The 22,505-nt window shown below is 37.8% G+C and overlaps 1 long non-coding RNA gene across 2 annotated transcripts in view; it reads right to left on the minus strand.

Annotated features, from left to right (window-relative positions):
* The window catches only part of LOC125328160, a 54,194-nt gene that overhangs the window by 16,748 nt on the left and 14,941 nt on the right, over window positions 1-22,505 (minus strand). The window contains exon 2 of one of the 2 annotated variants that reach the window (XR_007204565.1): window positions 17,734-17,827. This is a non-coding gene — a long non-coding RNA (uncharacterized LOC125328160). Of the gene's footprint in view, window positions 1-17,733; window positions 17,887-22,505 lie in introns of those variants that run through there. The other variant, XR_007204564.1, reaches the window with a different exon arrangement.

A 22,505-nucleotide genomic window follows, 5' to 3' on the forward strand; every position in this document is an offset into this window, starting at 1 on the left:
GCTCCAGTGGCTGTGCAGGCATAGGATGCCATTCCTGCATTTTTCTGTTCCACGTGCCCATGCGTAGCCAATCCTTACAAACAATGCAGGATTGTAAACAGGGCAAGGCTCCTTCTTCAAATGGAACAACAGCATTTGCTCAGGAGAAAGGGCTACTGCATCTCCTAGAAAATGCCAGGTTTGGACTGGCAGAGTTTGCCTGTTAGAGAAAATAAGGCATTTTCTGGTAGTGTTGCACTTCAGGGGAACCAGGGGACATCATGGCTTGACACACCAGTATTTTTCTCTTGCACTGTGTAACTTCAAGTTAAAATGATCTTGCTGCCAACCCAACAGGGAAACAAATGCACTTGCAGGGTTTCACCTACATCTGCTAGTACAAACAGCAAAAGGGAAAGATACCTTATTGCTTTACAGCTTCCCTTCCACCTTTTCCATTGTAAAAGGCAACTGGAGTCACATGGATTTTCTCACCTCTAGATATTAAGTGGAATTTGGACTTCTTGGCGAGATTTTCTCTTACCCTGTGGAATCCTCTTTGCGTTGTGTTAGAGAGCTTACAACATGATTATAGGTAAAACCATATGCTTTTTTCCAAGGGAAAGGTTAGATCAGCAGTACTATACCCCAGCAACAGGGTCCATCACAGAGCAGGATGATATATATTCAGATGATATATATTCAGGTCTATTTCCTGATTTAAACTTGTTTTCAAACACAGACCCAGTTATTAGAGCTAAGTTCATCCTGAAATATCTGTTTTCATGGACTGTGTGCTGGTATCTCAGAATTATTTGCTTTTTGCAGGTATCCAAACCTGCTAATTAATAACATGAATTCATAGTACAAGTTCTCTGGCTGAAATCACAGCTACAAATAGATAAGAAAAGAGTGTATATATCTTTAATTTTAAACTTTTTAAAATAAACTGCATGCAGTGGTTCTATGTCATGTGTCGTGATGTGATATAAGGAATGACATGATGTAACCATTAACATGCAAAATGATTCATTCTGACTAAGCATATAATGATTTTCTTATTATTTTTCTTAAGTCATACATTCTACCTTACTCTTAAGTGGTTAATTATATTCAGGAACCAGCTGCAGGGGTGCAGGAAGCAAAACTGTCCATTCATTATCAGTAGCAATACAATATAGAGATATGCAGAAATATAAATGTTATGCTGAAGTGATGCTAAGGTTGCCTCTAAAATAATGCCCCAGTTCTGTGTTGGGAACTATATAGGCATGCTCTACAGAACAGAAAACCTGATGTTAAGAGGTTTTAAACATGATCATGGCATGAAATGTGTCTGCATTTTTCTATGTACACATCTTTGATACCAGCTGGAACTGTGCAGAAACCAGAAAAAGCTCTTGAGGAAGAATATTAGGAAGATTGCATGAAGTACAGAAAGTTAAGGCTGTGAATCTTTATAAGTCTGTCATGGTCTAACATACTAAAGTGCTCATTATCAATATAATGCATCAGCTCTCTAGTCTGATGGTTGTAAAGGTCAGTTATCCTGTATAGCAGTCCACAAAATGAGCATTCTCCAATTAATTGTAAAAGCTGGTACTATAATTCTACCTTCCACACTTCATCATGACTAACAGGTGACATGAGTAAATGACAGACTGTACAGACACCTCTTAGTCATATTAATAGTCAGGCACAGTAGCAAGGGTTGAGGACAGAGTGTCAGGTTTAACTTCCCCTCATTACCATTCAGAAAACTATCATTTAATATTAAGTTAATTGTAACACAAGGATATGAGTCATGCCCTTGTGTTACAATTACCTTTAATATTAAATAATAGTTTTTGTAATGGTAATTTCCTTTGGGGATGTTTCATTCTACATTAGGCAGTTCTGACTGATGTCTGTCTTTGCCGATATCTCTATCAGCCACTAAAAGCTCTTCTATGAGTACATATCCATAATCTACAGGAATTCGAGACCATGAGTATTGTTCCATTGAAGTCATTGTCCTTTATACTAGATGTTTCTAATCTATGAACTGTTTGACTATTTGATTGTGCCATAACTGTGATTTTCCTTTTGAAATCTGCACAGAACTGCACTCCTCTTGCTCTGCTGTGGTGGGACTTCATCCATATCCCCAGCTGCCTTGTTACATGGTATATTCATGAGGTGGGCAGTCTAGAGGATGCATAGGGTTTGACTTGTTATAACCATGGTGTTTTAGCTATCTGGGAGTGTAGTGGATTCTAGGAGCTGGACAAAAGTAGTGAGAAGAGTTTGAATTAGACTTTTAATGAAGAACAGTGTGAGCTCAGAAATTATAGCAGCTGTAGTAAACCTAACTGCCCCATGAGCAGAGTTCCTCTATTAATGGTTACAACCATACAAAGCTGTGCATTTTATAAAAAGTTGTTTTCAGAAAGGTATCATTTAAAAGAGAAAAGGACAGACACTAAAAGCTACAAGATCCTAGATTGACTGTGAGTGGAAAAGTACTGTCAGTAAGGTCTCAGGATCCTCTCTGAGGCTTTAAGAACACTATGGAAATCCTTTCATTTAAATAAATCCTTCTGCACTCAAGAATCATAGCATGAAAGCATAAGGCTCTCCAGAAACAGTCTGGTTGTCCAGCTCTAAATAAGGTATGAAGGACAATAAGTTCTGCTGATGCACAGGAATTCTTTTGCCAGTGTCAGGGAACAACACAAGTACAAAAGTAATATCCGGGGGGAAAGTTTTTACTCCAATGCCCATGGCAATTTTGCAAGGTCAGCATAGGGAAAGCACCAGGATAAGGTTTGAGTCCAGCTGTTTCCACAAAACACCCCAAACTGACAATAAGTGGACAAACAGGTCCCCCTACTGCTATCATTCTTGGTCCTCACAACACTATCAAATGAACTCCACAGAAATGGCCAATGTTGGAACTCCCTAGTACACACCAGTCAGCTCAGAGAGTTCTATGGTGGGACTAAAACCTAAGCCTAAGTGCCTATAAAATTTTTGAAAACTTCCTAAGTTGCAGATTTCCTTTTCTGATTAGGATCTGGGACTGAATGTCAAGCTTTCTCTGCTTTCACCAGTGGAAGATACATACATACAGAAGGTATAAATTCCGGTGAAATTGAGTCTCATAAAGGAAATTCTATTTGAAATTACCATAACTTTGGTGTAGAAGTAAAGAGCTCTGAATTTTATCTTCAATATTTTTTGCCCTTGTCAGCAACAGCTCAGCCAACAATCACTAATCTTTTCTCTCTTTCAAAAGTTTGAAGCACAGCAAAAGGCTAAGTGAGACCACATTCTCAATGTGGTTATCACTTACAAATCTTTCACACCAAGCAATCTTTATACAGCCTCTGTACATTTGAATAACACAGGTTATGAAATATTGGTGCTCCAGATCATTAGTCAGGTAATTACAATTTTTGTTTGTTTGGCTTTAATTAGAATTACTTTTGGAAAGCATCCATTACAAGAAGAGGTCCTCACTGAACAACTGATATACAACAATCCTCGATTAGCAAATTAAAGAACATCCACTTTTACCCCTAGCTTAAGAAAAAAACTCCCTAACTGCTCAACACTACTTAACGTAGAGATTTCAAGTCACTGGTGAGTGAAAGGAAGGCAGTATCACTCTCTCATTTAACCAAGTGGATCTAGATCAGGAGACAAGAAGGAAAAGAAACTCAGTTCTGTGACTCATACCTAGCCATTATCCACCCTAGATATGCCACAAAGACACTCAACAGTGTCATAGTAGTAACATATATTTGCGTATTTAAGGGCAAATGCTTTGTGCAATTCTGCACAGCTTCACTGAATTTAACAGTTTTGTATACACTTAGACCAGGCCCTGACTTTTGTCAGATACAAACCATTGCATTTAGACAAATTTGCTTTGCTCAAGTGCCATCCTGCATGTATTTGTGGCAGAGAAACTGTACGACAGCAAACACATTCATCTTTAATCTGATGAATGCTTCACCACATGCTAGGGTGTGTGTTTCAAAGTATATTGTCTGAGAGATCTGTTCTCAGAAATCATGGTGTGGGGGTTTTCAAAGAGACAGATGTAGAAATGCTTACATGTTCTGACTCAAAGCTGATTGGCCCAAGTACATGAAAATATACAAATCTAAAATTGAGACTAGCACAGACTTAATGATGCAAATTTCCATACATTGGTTTTATAATCCTCACCAATTTCCAGGAAACAAAGTAACACAGCAAAATTAGGGGGAAGAAAGGATTTCTCAGTTTATTAGGTACATGATCCAAATCCTGTGAAATTCAGAGGGAGCCTTTGCGTAAAGAATAATGGACTTTGGAGTAGGCTCTGTGAAAAGGAGTAATTTCTGGCTGTAGAAGCAAAAATGCCCCCAGCCACAGAGCCAAAGACATGTACTTTGTATGCAAAAATAGAATTCCTTGGTGAGAACACTATACATTATGCTTATAGGTAAAAGTTAAATAAAGCATCCCTCTGCTACTGTTGTTGTTCTTATTAAGCAGAAAGGAATGAATGCAATATGCAATTCAAAAATAAATTTGGAGAGAACGAAAAGGGTGGGGGTAGGTGAATAAATATATGTAAAATCACAACATGATACTAATGTTCAATTACAAAAACTTTACAGAAGTCTATTTATTTATTTATTTATTCTAATTCTAAATCCCTACCACTACACAACAATGTCACATTTTAATGTAATATCATGTCCAATGCATATTCATGAAATAAAAATCTTGGCAGTGGCACAAGAAAAGTGGGATGAAGTGTGTTTGGCGGAGTGCGTCACGTTTCCAGACCAGCGGATTTTTTGATTAAAGTCCCTTATCCGTTTTATCATGCATATCCACTCTCTGATTAAAGTGATCTGGAGCTGACACTCACAATGTCAGTATGCACTGAGACCCTTCACACAAAACATGGTTGGAATTTATATGCTTTTAAAAAAGGGGGGAGGGGGGAATGAGAAATAGACCAACCAAAGCTGCTGCATTAAATTAAGTATATATGTATATATCTATCTACTGAAGAAACACACTTGGACTTGCTTGTTTTAATCTTACATATTTCTTTTCAACATTGCCAGGCTACAAATACTGCATGTTTTGCTTCCATTTCAAAAAGTATCTGTCGTGCAAGTTCTTTATCTCTGTTACACTCAGCTTTTGATCAAGATGCTTCCACGCTGAGGTGAAAAACACAGCTGAGGTCTCCTACGGTCACAAATAAATAACAAATTGCTCCAAATCTACACATGCCTTCTCCCTTCTTTATTTTGTCCCAAAAACCCCTTTAATTAATGTACCATATCTCAACCACAGGTTATCTGTTAAGAAAACAGAGTCTGCCACAGCAGAAGTACATGGGTGTTGCAAAGGGAGGTTTACCATGGATCCACAGACCTTTTCTCCAGGTCCCATGCCCAGAAGCCTCCATGTATGTGTAGGTTATCTGAAAATGTATTTTCAAGCCTCACGACATTGAGAGGATGCAAAATACCTGAGGTAAGTGTCATATGCATGAAAATATGGTAGCCATTCTTCTGGCTTTCTGTGACTTGACTTTAAATTTTCCTTGACTTTAAAGAGCTTGTGGTCAGGCTCTTCACCTTGATTGCAAAATGTGCTTAAATATAAGCTCAACTTTAAGCATAAGAAAAATGAAATTTAAGTACTTCAAGTGTTTGTCTTACCTGCAAATAAAGGGTTTTTAACAGCTCATTTAACAGTGGTGTTGTAAATGTTCGTTCTCTCTAGCAATACAACAGTATTTTGCATTTCTAAATGCTGGTCTCCAATCACTAAATACTCTTGAAAAGGTATGCTTGGTTTCAGAGATCCACAGATCTCCCAGGGCCTGCAGTGTTCTTCAAAACCTGCCTTTAAACTTAAGAATTCTGTATCTTTTGGTAAGTTTTAGCTGGGTAGTAAGATTTCAGTAGCTTATGTTTGTTCAATTTATCCAATATATCTTTCCATATTTAATAAATAGCTTACATAAAGTCCAAATGTGTCTCAACTCCTAGGGATTACCTTTTTAATTTTACAAAAATTTTAGGAAATTTTAACTGGGAAATTTTTTTTTACTGAGGAAAACAACTGGACCAGTAGCACATGTAGGGACCAGTGTTGTCCCTCTTCTCACATCCTGCTGAGTTGTGTGTCTTAATGCCAAAGTTCAATCAACGTGTTATTCCAGTGCAGGGCTTCTTCTGAGCAGTTAATGCCAGTCATGCTGAACTGCTGTTATACTGCAGTTTTGACAGACATTGAGTTGGAATTAATGAAGGACCGTCAAATTAATTTCACATGTGAATTAAACCTCTCCTTTCTACATAAACTTTAGTATAAGAAACAGAGTGAGAGCCTAAGGTAACACATTAATTTCTTTTTTTTAGTAAGGCAGATGTTTGAATATATACAGACTTCCTGCATATAACACCACCCTAAACATTCCACCAAAAGAGCAGAGGTTCCCTGTACTTCTTTCATCACAGTTCTGCAAGGAGAACAGTCAGAATTTGAGAATAAAAAAGAAAATAAGTAGAGATTTTTAGGACAAGCATTCTGGAAAAACTTTACCAGGCATAAAGTGTGTTTTCATCAGCATGAACATAAACTGCTGGGCAGTTTCACAGAAAAGCACCCAGTAGAGTTTCCACATTTGCAATCATTTCTAGCCCTTTTCATCATTTCCATGTTTACTCACTACTGCTAATGGCACAAGAGCCATCTCAGAAAGGGAGGATAAGTAAAACTGCCACATACACAGCTGAGGCTCCAGCTACACTGAGAGGCAGTTGCAAAATCCTTCACTGACTTTTTATTGTCTCAATATCAAGCATGGGCTGGAAATGAAGAGCTGCATCTGCATATGGTGCCCAACTGAGCACCATTTGTCCTGTGTGGACACAAGGGATTTGGAAGGCTGAAACCAAAGCTATAGCTGCTGTATGGAGAATTTGTATAGATTACACAAAACCTGGCATATATGAAATGCACGTGTTTTCAAGTAGCTGTTTACAGTTTACAAACAAATTATTACCCCCAAACAAAATTTGTAGACATGTCCAGATATCAACTGCATCTGAAGATCTGGGATTCTGTTCACAGGCCCCAACATAAAAAGGCAAATAAAAGATTATTTAATAAAAAAGAAAGAGTAATACAACTACTTTGCATGGATTAACCATTCAAAATTGTTATTATTACCAATGATCATTATTAATCTATATGCTCTTTAATTTGCACCCAAAATCGCTGCCTTTCAGCCACTTCTGGTCCAAGAATGAGCAGAAGCAATGCTGTAGTAAGATCTTATATCACTTAATGTCTCATATTACAATTTCCTTACATTTAGCATCTATACAACAATAGTCAGTAGTATATGAGACATTATGAATAAGAAATAACTTACTACATTTTAATTGCCAAAGTAAATGAATGAAGCACAGTGTCTGTTCCAGTATCCTTGCTTTTAAAGATTGTGTTCTCTTACTAAAGGGAGAAATGAAAACAAATGTTTGTGAAAGATGCAACATGAGGAGTACTGCGAAGAAACAAGAAAAACTATAAATGCATCCACAGGTCTAATTACACAAGTGAGAAGAGCAACAAAATGGTAAGTTCAAATTTGAATCTGATGGGGGAGAAAAGGAAAAATTCAGATATTTTGGCACAGGCTAAGTTGTGCAAGATGATAAAAGTTTGCAAACCAGTTTACTGTGCCCAGAGAGGGGAAACTGTGGCCAGAAGGACCTCCCTGCTTCTGTATTTGGGCAAGTGGATATTCTCTGACATAGGTACTCTTCTGAGACCTGTGCATTAAAAGAGAGACAACCACAAGCCCATATCCAAGGACTCCTTAGGTTATTGTTAAGGCAGAACAATAGTTCAGACCATTTAATAAAATGGGTTTAAGTATGAACAGTAGAATTTCCATTTTGTTTCTAGGTAAAATTCAGAGAGTGATACTTTCCCTTGGCTGAAGTTACCTCTCTGCACTCTTCAGAAGCAGAAGGCCACTTTTACTTACATGACCTGAAGGCAGGAGCTGGAGATAGGCATCTTAAATTCACATCAAAATGTACATCCTGCAGCTGTTAACCACTTAACAGCACAGATAGTCCCCTCCCTAATTAATTTGTTCATGTTTTTCCTATTTATTTCAGTCAGTATGTAGACAGGAAGGCAAGGGTGCAGGCTGGAGAGGAGACCCTGGCTGGGTGATACCTGCTACAGCACAGAGGGGAAGGAGGCAATAAGAAAGGCAGCAGCAATGACAGTAGGACCTCAACATTTACTGCCACTCAGAACTCCAGAGCACTCCCTTGCCAGGAGCTGCTGGCCTTAGTGGGTTTCCAAAGCTGCTCATCCACACCTCAAGCCAGACGTGCTGCACCACCCCACATGCAGGTGTGAAGCAGCTTCTTTGTAATACCTAGGGTCATGTCTTCTCTGCAGAAGCATTGATCTGAGTGGAAAAACACAAACTTTAGAAGAAATTTTTAACCTCTATCACTCCTTTAGACCTTGAGGATTGATTTAGTGGATCTCAGAGTGTATTTTTTTGCTTCTATGATGGACTGAGTGTGAATGCAACTGGGAATGGCATGTGCCAATGTGTTTGTGGTAGAGCAGAGGGGATTGATTCAGTTTTAACCACAGGTCCATCTCTCTCTCCAACTCTCAGGTTTTTAATGCAGTTTCTGTTCTGGGTGTCTGCTCCACACATTAAGAATTACAACAGAAATCCAGAACATTGCCCATGAGCAGGGCTCCTTAGCCCCAGTAAAAACTGTATGCTGTGCACTAGACAGTCTGCATAATAGATACATGTTATGAATACAAATAAAATACACTGTTTCCAATTAATGGGATTTAGGGCTGGGGCCTTTTAACTTAACTCCCATGGTTTCCTTTTGAAACTTCTGCATATATTTTCTATTTTTGAGGGGGGGTTATAAATCCTGTTTTAATGTTTTGCTGTTTATGCAAATTTCCAAATATAAAGGCATATGGTGGCAAAGTGGCACTAACTATCTGCTTTTCGGCACACATTCCTCTGCTATTACAAGAAAAGAAGGCCTGATGGAAAAGGAAGGGAAAAAAAAAAAAGAAAGAAAGCAGTGTACAAACAGACACTCAGTATAAGCATAGCATTGATTCACATTTCTTAGCTTTATTCTTGACCTCTGATTCACTAATTGCTCTAGTGGCTCCTGCAGGGCAACTGTGGATGCTCCTTCATGTCATAAGGTAGAGTGGGTGCTCAAGTTTGTAATTATAGTTTCTAACTAGCAGAGAAAAGGAGAATAATAAAGGAGAACTTTTTTGAGTCAGAGGTTCCCCCTCACACTGCCAGCCTCACTGCATGGGTTTCATGTATCCAGTTTGCATTTTGCCTGATAACATAGAAGGCACATCATGCTATTCTAAAACAGCAGGATTATTTTCTCCATCCTAATTGATGAACAGCTGTGCTGTAATAGACTACAAAGCACAGCATCACTGATCTCTCCTCAGGCCACCCTAGGAACTGAACACTCCACAGGGAACCAGAAAAGAATGAATGCTAAAAAAAAAAAAAAAAAAAAAAAAAAAAAAAAAAAAAAAAAAAAAAAAAAAAGAGAGAGACAGAGAAGAAAAGGAAAAAAATAAGAAACACCAAACATTTCAATACATTGTCCTTTGGATTCCGACAATTACGTGGCATCTCATTCAGCAATAATTAACTCCAATTTTCCCCACAGTAGTTCTAGTGTATGACATGACCCTAAAACAGTCATACCTTATAAAAGCTAAATATAAACATTTTTGAAAAAGAAATATTGGAGTTCAGAATGTTTCTCACTGAACATCAGTGTTCACAACATTCAAGTCACTTCTGGGGTCATGTGTTCCCTAGAACAGTTCTTTGTCCCAGGAAGTCCACATTATCCATTCATTTTTCTGCTGGAATTCATTCTACTTTATCAAAGTTATTGCTGTTATTATCATTATGTGCCTCAGTATGGAATTGCAATGCCTTCTTGAAAGATTTTGATCCCAAAGGTCGGAAGTCTCAGGGATCACTTGAAATACTTTGTTTTTTTGTATGGGTGGGGACTTCATAAATTCAGCAGTATTCCTCAACTTTCTATTTTCTTGTGCTTCTAGAAATGGCTGCTCCACTTGCCTTCAGAGTGAAATAGGAGGGTCTCCTTTTTGTTTTGGAGACAGTTTAGAACTAAAGAGGAAAAAACACTCTGATGTCTTTTAAAAGACAGATATGTTTCTCATCCTTTCCCTTACCAGATTCAGTGGGGTAAGGAAAGAGTCATAATCCTCATTTAAGAACTTTTCTGTCTTTTTACTATCTTTTCTGTGGGCATGAAAGTGTAAGAAATAGTTAAATGATATTTCTTGTTCTATCAGTAAACCAGTTCCAAAAGCACAGACTCAATTCAATCAAAATTTGTGACAAGAAAGCAATCTTCCCATTCTGCTCATTTGTTCTTCTTATTTTGTCTTATTGGAAGTGATTTGCTGAATCTTTCCTATAGGTAAGCCCTGTGCTTATGTGTTCTTTTGTCTAGATAAGTGTTATCCTGTAAAATGAACACAATAAGACTTCTGTTTACCTTAATGCTAGTTAAAAAAAAAAAAAAATCTCATAGATATAAGAAATCAATAACCATCCACAACAATTTACCAAGGATTCAGTCTGGGTAGAAAAATTCAAATTGTATTGATTTTTTTACAGGGGAAAAAATCCACTTGACAATAAGCTTCAACTAAAAGAAAATGCCATGTGTACACAACTAGAAGAGGCTCAGCAAGCCAGCTATTTAAAATCTGAGCCGCTAATTAAGACAGGTAAGGCAGGTTTGAATACAAAATCAGGCCCTGAACACTGGCACATTACTTAGTTTCCACACCTTAGTTGTCCATTAATAGTAAGAAGGGAATAAAGCTTATTTTGTGTCATAAGAAAAACTGTGAAGAATTTTAAAAGGTACGTTCCAAAGAGAAATATCATTTAGTGCAGAATGCCACCACACATAAGCTCTTCTGGACCAAAAAAGTGTGTAATAAGTATGCTTACCAGGATAAGTGGGATGCCATGCTCATTTTGGGTATAACTTCAGGTGTTGATTTTAACTCACCAAGGCCTTTAAAGACTACTCAAAAAGCCACCCTTCTTCTCAGTTTTCTAACTGCTAAATTCTGCTAAAGGACACAAAGTAAAAGCCCCAGATTTAAAGCCAGCTGTCTGCCAAATGAGAACCACCGGTGAAGAGGTGGCTCACAGCACCACTTGTCTGAAGGGCCTCAGGTATCCCAGCAGGCTGAAAGATGCATTATGTGTGTATAAGATCATGAGTTGTAGTGGATTTAGGAGTTTAAGGGGGTTTTATGGGTTTTTTTTTGTGTTTGTTTTAATGGCAGTTTGCAAATTTGATTGAGATTGTTAGCAGGCATGTGGTCAGCTTGTTAATTATTTTTATGTGCATTGTTAATCTAGAGTGATTTGTTCTCACTCACACTATAATGTCATAAGCACATTTTAAAAAATAATTTTAAAACAGTAGTAGCACCATGTGTGTTTTGTGAAAGCAAAGCAAAGCACAAGACATTTCCCACACTTACTCTTTCAGTTTTCTCTTCAGCTTCATCTCTATTTATTCAGGCCATTTCCCATTCCAACTGCATAAAATAAACTCTGGACACACCTTAGTGGGTCACATCTTTCCTTTTCAACAAACACACAAAGCAGCCTTTGAAGACCTCATAGCCCATACAAAATTTTTGTATTGCCTGATCAGATACACCATGCCTGAAGCTAAGAGGTTTGGTGAAGGATGTTAATACAAGAAACTGCTTCCTAGGTCTGGGCTTGTTATGGGAAAATCTTCACACCCATTATGTCAAGTGGTGGAAGTGGGCTGGGTTGGATTTAACAGCTAGAGAAAAGAGCACGCTTGTCCAGAAAGCATCAGCAAAAGGACTACTATAATAGGATCAAGTGACAGCAGCTGGCTGTCAAAAAGGAGAAATGACAATGCAAGAAGATCTTGGTGAAATATAGGAGTGGACTAATCTTGACCTCCTAGCAAGATAGTTATTTAACCCTGCTGAGGGGCATCAGCGGGCTGGATCACAAGAGGAGACTGAGGTCCAGAGCAATGCTGGTCAGATTTTGCCTTTGGCTGCTCTGTCATCACACATAGAAGAAGCATTCTTGAGCACTTGCTAGAAATTGTAAGCCAAGGAAAGATTCATCCACACTCTTTATTACAGCAGTTTGATCAGATTTGTGAATGAGATAGCAAAATCAGCTTTCTTTTGTTTTGTAGGTTTCCAGTAAGGGCTTCAGGGAACTCCAACCCGGCAGCCCACAGCCAGTAAACAGAGACTGAGGCACCTGCCAGGTCACACATAGATTTGGTGATTTCCCTTAATTTCATTTTAAAATTTAATTAGATGTGGTTTAGTCCTAAATACAAAGGAGCCATATTCCAAGTTAGTCAAACCTCCCACATCTTGGCTGAGTAGGGAAGAGTAACAGCACTGAAGAAAAACACTTGCTTGTAAATTTCTAGAGTCAGAAGCCAAAACAAAGATTTGAACACAGACAATTCACCTGATTTATTTTCAAAGGGATCCCTGAGGTACGAATTATGTCCACAGGTCTATAGAGAATACAGTCTTGTTTTATGGGTTCATGCTACTGTTCTGTGCTGGGGTCAGAATCAAAAAAAAAGTGGGTTCTTCTAAAATAGCCTGTCTATAAATAATTTCTACTAAAATTCTGAATAAAGCACATACACTTCCTTAGAAAATCCCTGCTCACAAGAGAGAAAGGGAGAGATTTCTCAGAGAAGTGAGCCGACTCATGTCCTTGTAGTTATGTCCAATATTTTGACAGTGGAGTAGTAATTAACCTTGCACTCTGCTCAGTATCACTGCATTTCTGCTGTGACCACTATGAAGTGCTTTTTTGTGAAAGGAAAGAATGAATCTAAGTGGGAAAATTACTGGAATGAGAGAGGAGCTTTAATGGCAACCTTGGCATCCTGCAATTTCACACATTAAAATATATTTAAAAAAAAACAACAACAACCTACTACAGCGCTTGTTGCATAAGGCTAAGCTTTCTACTCTTCAAACTATTAATAAGGGCTTCCCATTGAGAAGACAAATACATGCTTGATGCATTTTTAATTCTGTGCCAATACATTTGACTAAAGCTGTTTGCTGTTTCAATGACAGGATTTAACTTGCCCTTCTGTATTCAACATTTCTGACTATTAATAGTATGTAGAAAACACAGACAGAGGCTGTAAAAGTTATATTCTGGTCAATGTTTTTAAAAAGTAAAAAGATTAGCAATTAAAGGTCCAAATCATTTTTACGCAGTAAATTTAACCATTCAATGAAATAAAATGTAATCATTTAGTAGGTGCAATGGAATCTCTACCACATCAAGGAAAAGTATCATCTTGACCACAGTTATTGATCCTTGATGGCAACTGAAGGCAAAAAATTGCAGCCCTCTCAAATCAGACATAAATGCTATATAGATAATCCATATATGTACAAGTCCAATAGCCTTTTCAAGATATGTGTCAAAAAGCATTCTTGTCTGTATTTTCTAAAGTGAATACATTCCATGCTGAAATGAAATCAGAAATAAGTCAGAGGCCATTGTTGAAATTTAAACTGTTTTCTTTTTGAACAGCTTTGAAGTTCCAAGGAGTTTCTCTCCTAATTTTGCCAGGAGTGTTTCTTTGAAGAAAAATGGGATGGAATTGTTATCAGTATTGAGACCAATATAGGGATCACATTGAGTTAATTTTTTACTGCAAGAAATGGAAAAAGAATTACCCTTTCCCACAGACTGATTATTATTTTGTTATTTAAGTGATAATGTAAACCTAAGGTTAAAATGAAATTATATATACTGATGATCTCCTAGTGACCTCCATTGTGCTGTTCCATTACAGCACATAGTAATAACACACTAAGTGCACACACTTATGGTACTGTCAGGTACCAATGCAAATCAAGCGGCACAGGAGGCACATTACTTTTGTTTTAACCATTAAAGACTCTAAGAAATACAATATGACAGCCAGAAGAAAGCAGGCTTGGATTTTCTAAAGGTACCCAGGAGTGGCACTGATTTGTGTTTTCTTTGGTATCCTTTTTAAAAGGCCTTTAGCTGTGCCAATATAATAGATTTGAATCCTGACCTTTCTCCACACAATGAAGATACTCTGTATATCTTACCATATAACGCAGGGAATCAATACTGTATTTTACTAAATGCGAGTTAATTTTACCCAGGGAAGGAAATGACTGCTCTTAATAGTAGAACACTTTTTTTTCCTCCTCCAAGTCAGTGAGTTTCAGGTTTGCCAAACCCTATCACTGTTTAAAAAAGGGTTTGAGAGATTTTAATAGCTAATAATAGGAGGAAACATAAAAGGACAAATCCAATTTAAGTGAAAGGGTTCCTGTGTAAGCATTACTTGTCAGTCTTTGGTCGTACTGTATAGGGACCAGCTACAGAGCAGTGGCAGCAAAGAAATATAAAGTCCAGATTTAATTCTGATACAGAGAAATACAATTTCAAAACCGGACGTCTTATCATAGGCATGTCCCATTGGAGAACTCATTTCCCTAGCAAAAGGCTGTCACTGCCATTATGTTGTACAAGGAACCAATTTACTACTACAGCTAAACAGGGTTACTGGTGCTGTTGGAACTTAAGCATTTGAAGTTATCGCTAGAAAAAAAATAGCATTTCAAATGTCAGTGAAATGGGAAGGTATAATTGAAAAGTATCAATCAGAGAAGCAAAAGGGTTTAGAAGGCTAAGACTGCAGTTTTAGTACTGCCTTCCCCCCCCCCCCCCCCGCTTCCTCTTTTTATTTTTTTAAGCTTCTTTCTCTATTTCCTTTTCCCTTTCACATGTAACTTCAGATTTAGTATTGTGAAATAAAAGATTTTGGCTTGATACTTGTTCTGTGTCAAATATGAAATAAATTTTGATGATTTTCTTCTACAGTCTAAGTGACCATAGTTTAATGACACAAAACTCTCATCTCACCCTGCATCCAGAGCTGCCAATCTGGAAGATATCTAAATGAATGAGAAAAAGCTGATCTGAATTTTAGTTGCTTTGTTTGTGTCTTTTTATTCTCCCCTCCTTCTGAAAGAAGACCCATTCACTTGAACCTCCTTTATATAATAGAATCTTTTCCCCCATCCCAGGCTGATCCTACAGAGAATTAGAGAGTGAATAAACCTTTGAGCTTTCAGGACTTGAAAGTAAAGAGAAATGGTCTGTAAAATAAATTGAATTAATTTGGTTTCAAGATATCCTAATCATGCCACTATTGCTAAATTCAGTATGTCTCCACATAGAACAGGAGGGACTTTTTCAAACTGCCTCATTTTGCTATATTTTATCCTGAATCAATGTGTGGCAATATTAGGAGCATGTTTAACTAATATCAGAATCGGAAGGCTGGATTTACACAATCTGCTGCTCATATGTAGAATATCAAGCTTTCTTTCATTATTACTTTCCTTTGCTGTGCATAACGGCTCCAGGGGCTTTGAAAAAAACAGATTTTAGTCAAATAGCAATTAGTAAAACAGAGCTTATGTATAATCATGCTAAAACTTGCTTATTTTACCCCTTAAATAGGTTGCCAAATTGCATGTAGCAATTTGTCCTTTAAGCCCAACATCACTGCCTGGGTCCCAGGGACATCAGTTACTCTGAAATACCAGCACTGCTTCTGGCATTCACACACAAAGCAAATTTATCTGTTGCTTGCTGCAACTCCATGAAAGCAAAACTGCACAAGAAATTCCAATTCAGAGCATTGGCCCTTATTTGTATTTTGAACCTGCTAAAAAGAGGTAAAAAGGTGATGTTAGAAAGTTCTGCTGTAATACTGTAATGTATTGTGAGCATATCTATTTACAGAAGAAAATATCAGCCCTGTGTTTCACAGCAAGGAGATGAGACCTGCAAAAAGAGTCAGGCTGGAGTTCTGTGGTGATAAGTAACAGAGCCCCCATATATGGCATCCTCCTCTTTCCACAAAATAACTCCTATGTTAAGGAAAACCATGTACTGTGTATTTCTAATGCAGTTGGATTTTTCAATTTTAAAAAAATCATCAAGATGGTGTACAAAAATTAGTATTTTTTTTTAGTGGCTGAAGAGTTTCAGAAAATTCTTGGTCAAGAACAAACCCAGGATATAGAAACAGAAATTTTTATCTAAAGTTGGGTTTAGGGTCTGGTTGGAAAAAGCTGAGAGTTTGAGCTGAGGCTGGGAGAAAGGCACTCTGAAGATAAAGTTGCATGTCTTCTTTAGAGTTTATTTAAACTTCTCTTATTTCAGAAGTAATTTTACCTCACAGAAGATCCTTTATCCACATTAGAGTGCAGATATATTCCTCCTCCACCACCTTTTTGATGAATTTCAATTTCAAATAACTTAACGGCTAACAGCTTGCAATTGTTCTTTGTATTAATAGAAATACATGGTCTCTTTTGAAGTTCAGGTAGTAATTCAGTTCTTAAAATTCTTCTGCTGTTTATAAATGATTTGAACAGGGATGTCATAGCTTTTGATGCACCATTGCAGCCCCTGTTCAGCTATGTTCTCTAATTCAACTGGAAGCAACTTTTATATGCTTAGGAATCAAATTAAATGCTGTGCTAAGTGGAACCACTGAGTTGTCAATTACATTTATTTTGGACCAAGGGTGCAAGGTATTAATTACGTCATGTGTCCACCGCAGGAAATTAATGAGAATGACTGTGAGAAATCAGATTTTTTGACTTAAAAACATTTAGAGAATTTTTTTGTGTGTGTTCGAAAGTATGAGACTTTAAAGATAATGCCTTGCTCTCAAACATTCTCCAAATTTTATTTCATTAAAACACAACAAATCAGTAATGTGGGAAAAAAATCCAACAAAACAAAATATTCAATCAATTTCAAGTAATCAAAAATTATTAGATAGAATGAAGTGCAGTTCTGCAAATCATTTGTTGATAGACTTCTGGCATAAAAACTCTCTTCCACTGCAGATGTAGTTCATGTACCATATCATAGAGTGCCTTGAGCCTCCCACAGTAGGAACAAGGTAAGTCAAAGTGACTGAACTGAAATGAGTCACTGCAGCTAGAACTGAAGGGAAGGAGGGATTGCTTATTTCATCAGCTAATACTGTGGAAACCTGCAATTTCTACTTGGGGTGAGTGTGAAAATTTCATAGCTCTGGTTATGTTTCATGAAGCTGAAGAACTATAGATTGTTCGGAGGTGTCTGCCCACAACCACCTCAGTCATGCAGGCAATGAGGGGCAGCTGTCCCATGTCATGGCATCTTACAAGCAGGGCTTACAAAGATAAGCCAGATTCTGTTTGAAACTCCAAAAACGAAACACAGCCACCAGGAGGTTATTAATAAAGAGACAAAAATAGAGGGAGACTAGACTGTTCACTGACAATTTCCAAACAAAAAAGGGACTTAATTTATGAGTAATTTTAAAGTCCATCCAAATCTGAGCTCAGAATGGTGATATTTCTTAAATACAGTGTGCAGACAGTTGGTAAGGCAAAGCCTGTGATTCTCTGATGATAATGAAGGGAGGGGGAAAGAAGGCGGGCAGAGGGAGACAGAATAGCAATAATACTTAAGGAATGTTTCTTTACCTTTAAAGAAGGGAAAATGTCTCCAGTAAAGGAATATCTCTTCATTTTATCAGCTCTCTAGCCATTTCTTGTCACCAGATGAATACAAGAGTGTCTAGTACAAAAGACAAAAAAGAAATATACATGCTTTATATACAATAATTCATTAAAAAAACAGAAAAGAGATGCCTAGGTTTTTTTCCTAGGATAAAAGGAACCAACGAGTTTTTAAATCAAAACTGGAAGAGAGGGAAATTAAGAAAAAAGCCAGAGGGAAAAACCAACGGGATTAATATTGATGCAGCGATGGCAAAAGCAAACAGACAGGCAGGGACAAGATTGCATCCAACCTCCAAAACACATGTAAAGTTGGAGCTAAAATGTCATATGCGTATGCAATTTATATGCAAAAATCTTTTACATAAAGCTACTAACTGCCAAGTCTTCTTTCACAACTTTTTCAAGGCTTGCAGTAACTCTGGGATTTTATATTCTCCCTCCATCACCTTACTGAAGGCATGACTGTCTGTGAAGAACACGGAAACTTTCTTAAGGCCATGGTATTAAATTCTTTCTTACATTGCTGGGCTGGTGGCTCAGCAGGAAGACCTATTTTTTGCTTGTGTTCAAGCAACTTCCCTGGCAGTTATTGCCTGCAACAGACTGTAGGGAAGTTGCCAACATTTAGAAGCTCTGATGATGTGAGCCAACCTTAGACTAATAATTTTTTTATCTCAATATAAGTGGAAGAATTACATAAAAATAGACAATTTTTAACAGTATGGTATTCTGTTATGAGAGAAGGCTAAATAACACGGGTGCCATATGAACATCTTTCTCCTATCTACAGCACCTAACTTTAGCACAGTCCATATGTCTATTTGTCTGATAGCTGAACTTATTGAAATAACATGAGGTTACAAAAGAGAGTTCTAAAGCTTAGTGTCCCCAAACCTTTCAAGGTGAGACATCCATGAGTTGTAAACACTTTTTTTTGCATAACCCTCAAAATCAAAACCAATTAGTGAGCGCACTGGAATTTAACGTGGGAAACCCAGACACTTTTTTAAGAGTCCAGAAATCAGGATGAATGCTGCAGCCATTTACTACCGTCCTGTGCCTCTACCTTGGTACATGCAAGAGCTTCTGCCATAATCTCTTAAGAAGCTGCAGGATGGCAGCGTGGCCTGGAGAAGCAAGCCCCCAGAAAACTCAGCCTGCACACACAAAGGAGTCAGCGGTCAGCAGTGGGGATGGTATACAGAGGAACTGGAAACAATTATTTCATTTCCAAGTTATTTTAAACTCAGTCAGAGCAGTTCCCTTCAGACAAGAAAGATAGGCAAAGCCACCAGAAGGAGACAAGCAATGGTGTTACAAACATTTTGTTTTCATTTCTCGTCTCTGTGGCTATTGTACATTGTCAGACTGTTTCGTGAGCGTTTCCAGAGCAGAGGCTCTGACATATCTGCTCCCAGCAAACAGTTTAAATGTTGGCTTTAAATTCCTTAACAGATTCCAGGCCATCATCTTTTTTAATTAAATGCAAAAAAACTATGTTAATGCAACGTTAATGTTGAGATTGTCATTGGACAGATGTCAAGAAATTCAAAGTTATGGTTCCCACAGCAACCATAATTCAGCGACCCCCTCCCCCACTTCCACAACCACCCTCCTGAAACATATTGGTCTCAAATTGTACAACAGGCACCAGAGTGAGGGGAAGCTGTGAGAGACAGAAATTGTGTATGGGACCTCTTGGAGCTGGTGCGGATGGGGTGGACATCAGTCCTTTTCCCGGAGGAGAAAGTACTGCTAGTGGCAGCACTGGGACACAATGGCTCCTATCTACACCTCACAGTGGTTATATCCTTGTGTAGCAGGGGTAAACTGGGAACTCATTTCACCCACTTCAGCAGTATATCCACTAGCACACCTAACCCAGCACAAACCAGCTGTACTGTGCAGTTACAAAAATGACCCCTATAGTCCATGTTAGGGTATTAAGCCAAATGTTGAAAGGAGGCAGCTACTGCCACAGCATAGCCAGAAATGCAAACGTATCACTGTAGCCACCACAGCTAACACTGTGCAACAAAACCCTCCTTTATTCATCCCAGAATATAATACACTTCATCACTATGCACCAGAGTGAACACTGAAACACACAAAGCACAGAAACAATAATTTCCAGTGAGATAACATTTTTCACAGTACAGCTTTCCAGACCCTGATCTCTCAGGCTTTGTATGTAAAGGAAAACTACAAATTGCTTTGAAAAAAAAAGAGCCTGTAAACTTAAAATATAATCCAATACAGTGCTAAAAATCATGAGTTTCGAAGCAGTACTGGTTTTCTGACATTTATAATTTTTCTTATATGCCATCCCAACTAACTTCTCAAAATTCAATAAATTAAAAAAAAAAAATCCATTCACCCAACAATCTCATCACCTCTCTCTTGCTAATGTCTCCTAGTGCACTACAGTTCCCAGCTGCCCTTCTTCTAAATAGTCTAATTGGAGTTAACCTAATTAAGTTAGCCAAACAATTACCCTTAATATGTACTTTTAAGTTTTCTACTTAACTGTCAGACCTGTAAAAGCACTTACGTTTGTGAAAGTGTAATTGTTTTACCCAACTTTCTAAGTCTTCCAACATCTCTCCCTCCAAACCAATTTGGAGGTATTTTGGAGGACTGTTACAGCTACATAAACTAATCTGTCATTTTGTGCATGCTTTTTTGAAGATCTGGGGCCTTTAAATGATTCTACATTTAATCTTAAAGTAAGTGAGTTACATCAGTCCACCATTACAGCAGTTACTACCTCTTTCATTACCAGGTTCTTACCTGAGTGGAAATGATACATTTCTAGGTAAAACACCATGAGAAAAGAATTCTTGTACTACTGGTGTTTCCTGACTATATAAGCCAGTGTTGGGGCTGAGCAGAATTTGAATGCTTTACGTCATTTCACAAAACATGAGGATTGATGTGGTTGGTGGTTCTTTTCTTACCAGGTTTAAGACTGATATGGATGAGAAAGTATGCTTGCAGGAAAGTGTTTACATCTGCTACCTCTGTGTCCTGAGTCCCCACTTACTAGTCTGGGTTTTAGGAAGCTCGCTAAAGGCTTGCTTCCTAGGTTTTTTCCCTAAGAAGCATGTGATGTGTATATGGAAGAGGAAGAGAAGGTGACAGAGAGAGGGGAGAAGGCAATCGTAACCCTAGGACACCCATCAAGTGATTTAAGTCTATATACATTACTGCAGTTTTGCCTTTGAAAGACGAATCAAGTAATGCTGCTGACACTTCCTCCTTCCTTTCAAACACTTCTTTTATTCTCAAGCCTTTCGATAGCTTAAAAGTTACCTTATATTTTCTCCAGTGTTAGTGCAGCAGTTTCCCATTTGATTTCATATTCAGTTCATATTTGTGGAAGCAGGAGGAGCTCTTTACTTTACTTGATAAATGGTAACATCTGGCTTTGTGATGGGCCATCACCAGCATGTTTAAAGAGCTGCTGACGCTTCAGGGAAAACTTGGTAAAACATTTCATTTAGAGGCAATTCTAGTTATTTATTCTATTTTCTGCATTCCTTGTCCTCCACTTTATACTAGGGACATTTGCATGAAAACAGACCTCAGCTCCTCATCTTTACACAGCGTTTTTTTCATCTGATGTCCTAATCACTAATCATGTTTGTGTCACAGCAATCATATCCATAGCAACCACTTATGATGTCATAGAAAATTAGAGTTTCTGGGAAGGGCAATGAATAGGGCATAATGATATTAAGAGGCCAAACTCTGTATTACACTGCACTAGTGAAAATTTGTTAGAAGTCCATAACAGAAAACTGAATTGTGCTATTGGTCTTACATAAGCACACATAGGACTTGACCTTTTCTTTTGACTACAGGAATACAATGAGCTAAACATTCCTGAAAATCACAATATTTATATAAATATATTAGCCTGTCTATATATAGAAACCTTCAGCAATTGAAAAAAATGAACAGGCAGTTTCTCAAATAACATTTTTGCACATTCTCTCAGGACGCTTCTTTCCTTGAAGTCACAGCCGGTCAGAGGTGTAGACATTGTACAAACAAGGCTTCTCCAAAAGCCAAAATAAATTTTTGACTCTTATATAGATTCTTTAAGTTTTGTGCAGTTATGTCGTGGATATTTGTAAGCAAATAAGTATTCCCCATTTCTTAAGCATGTGTTCAGCAGCTTAGCTATAGCTGGAAAGCACAAATAATAAGCAGGAACACAATACAAGGATGGCGATCTGGCCCAAGCTTTAGAATGGTGATTTATTTATATCCTGTGTTTAAATACTAAAACATTCTTATTTCATGCATTAAGCAAAATGAGACAAAGCGCTTTATCATGTAAACTCTGTACTTTATCCATCAAAACACGCATCAAAAAAGCAGGAGCACAAATTCTTTTCCTTAGGTCACTGTTAGAAAATATATATTGTAGGAATTACACTTCTGACGATTGCACAAACATACCCAGAGATGAAAGGGCAGACGAACTAAGGTTCTTAATGGTGAAAGAACTAAGCTGTGAACTTGTGAACTTTTAGGTATTTCCCAGGAAGTGCTGTAGGGATAGAAAAGCTGTTGATGTGTCTTACACTACTCTGAGCAGTGATCCCACACCTTGTCGTTGCACAGGTAGCAGAGTCCATGAACACAACATTAGATGCGGTTGTTTCCTGACCCTTAGTTCCATAGCCTCATACAGTCAAGGAAAACACAACTGCAGCCATGAGAGA

Source organism: Corvus hawaiiensis, chromosome 6 (genome assembly GCF_020740725.1).
Source record: "Corvus hawaiiensis isolate bCorHaw1 chromosome 6, bCorHaw1.pri.cur, whole genome shotgun sequence".
In the NCBI taxonomy this organism is placed as follows: Eukaryota; Metazoa; Chordata; class Aves; order Passeriformes; family Corvidae; genus Corvus; species Corvus hawaiiensis.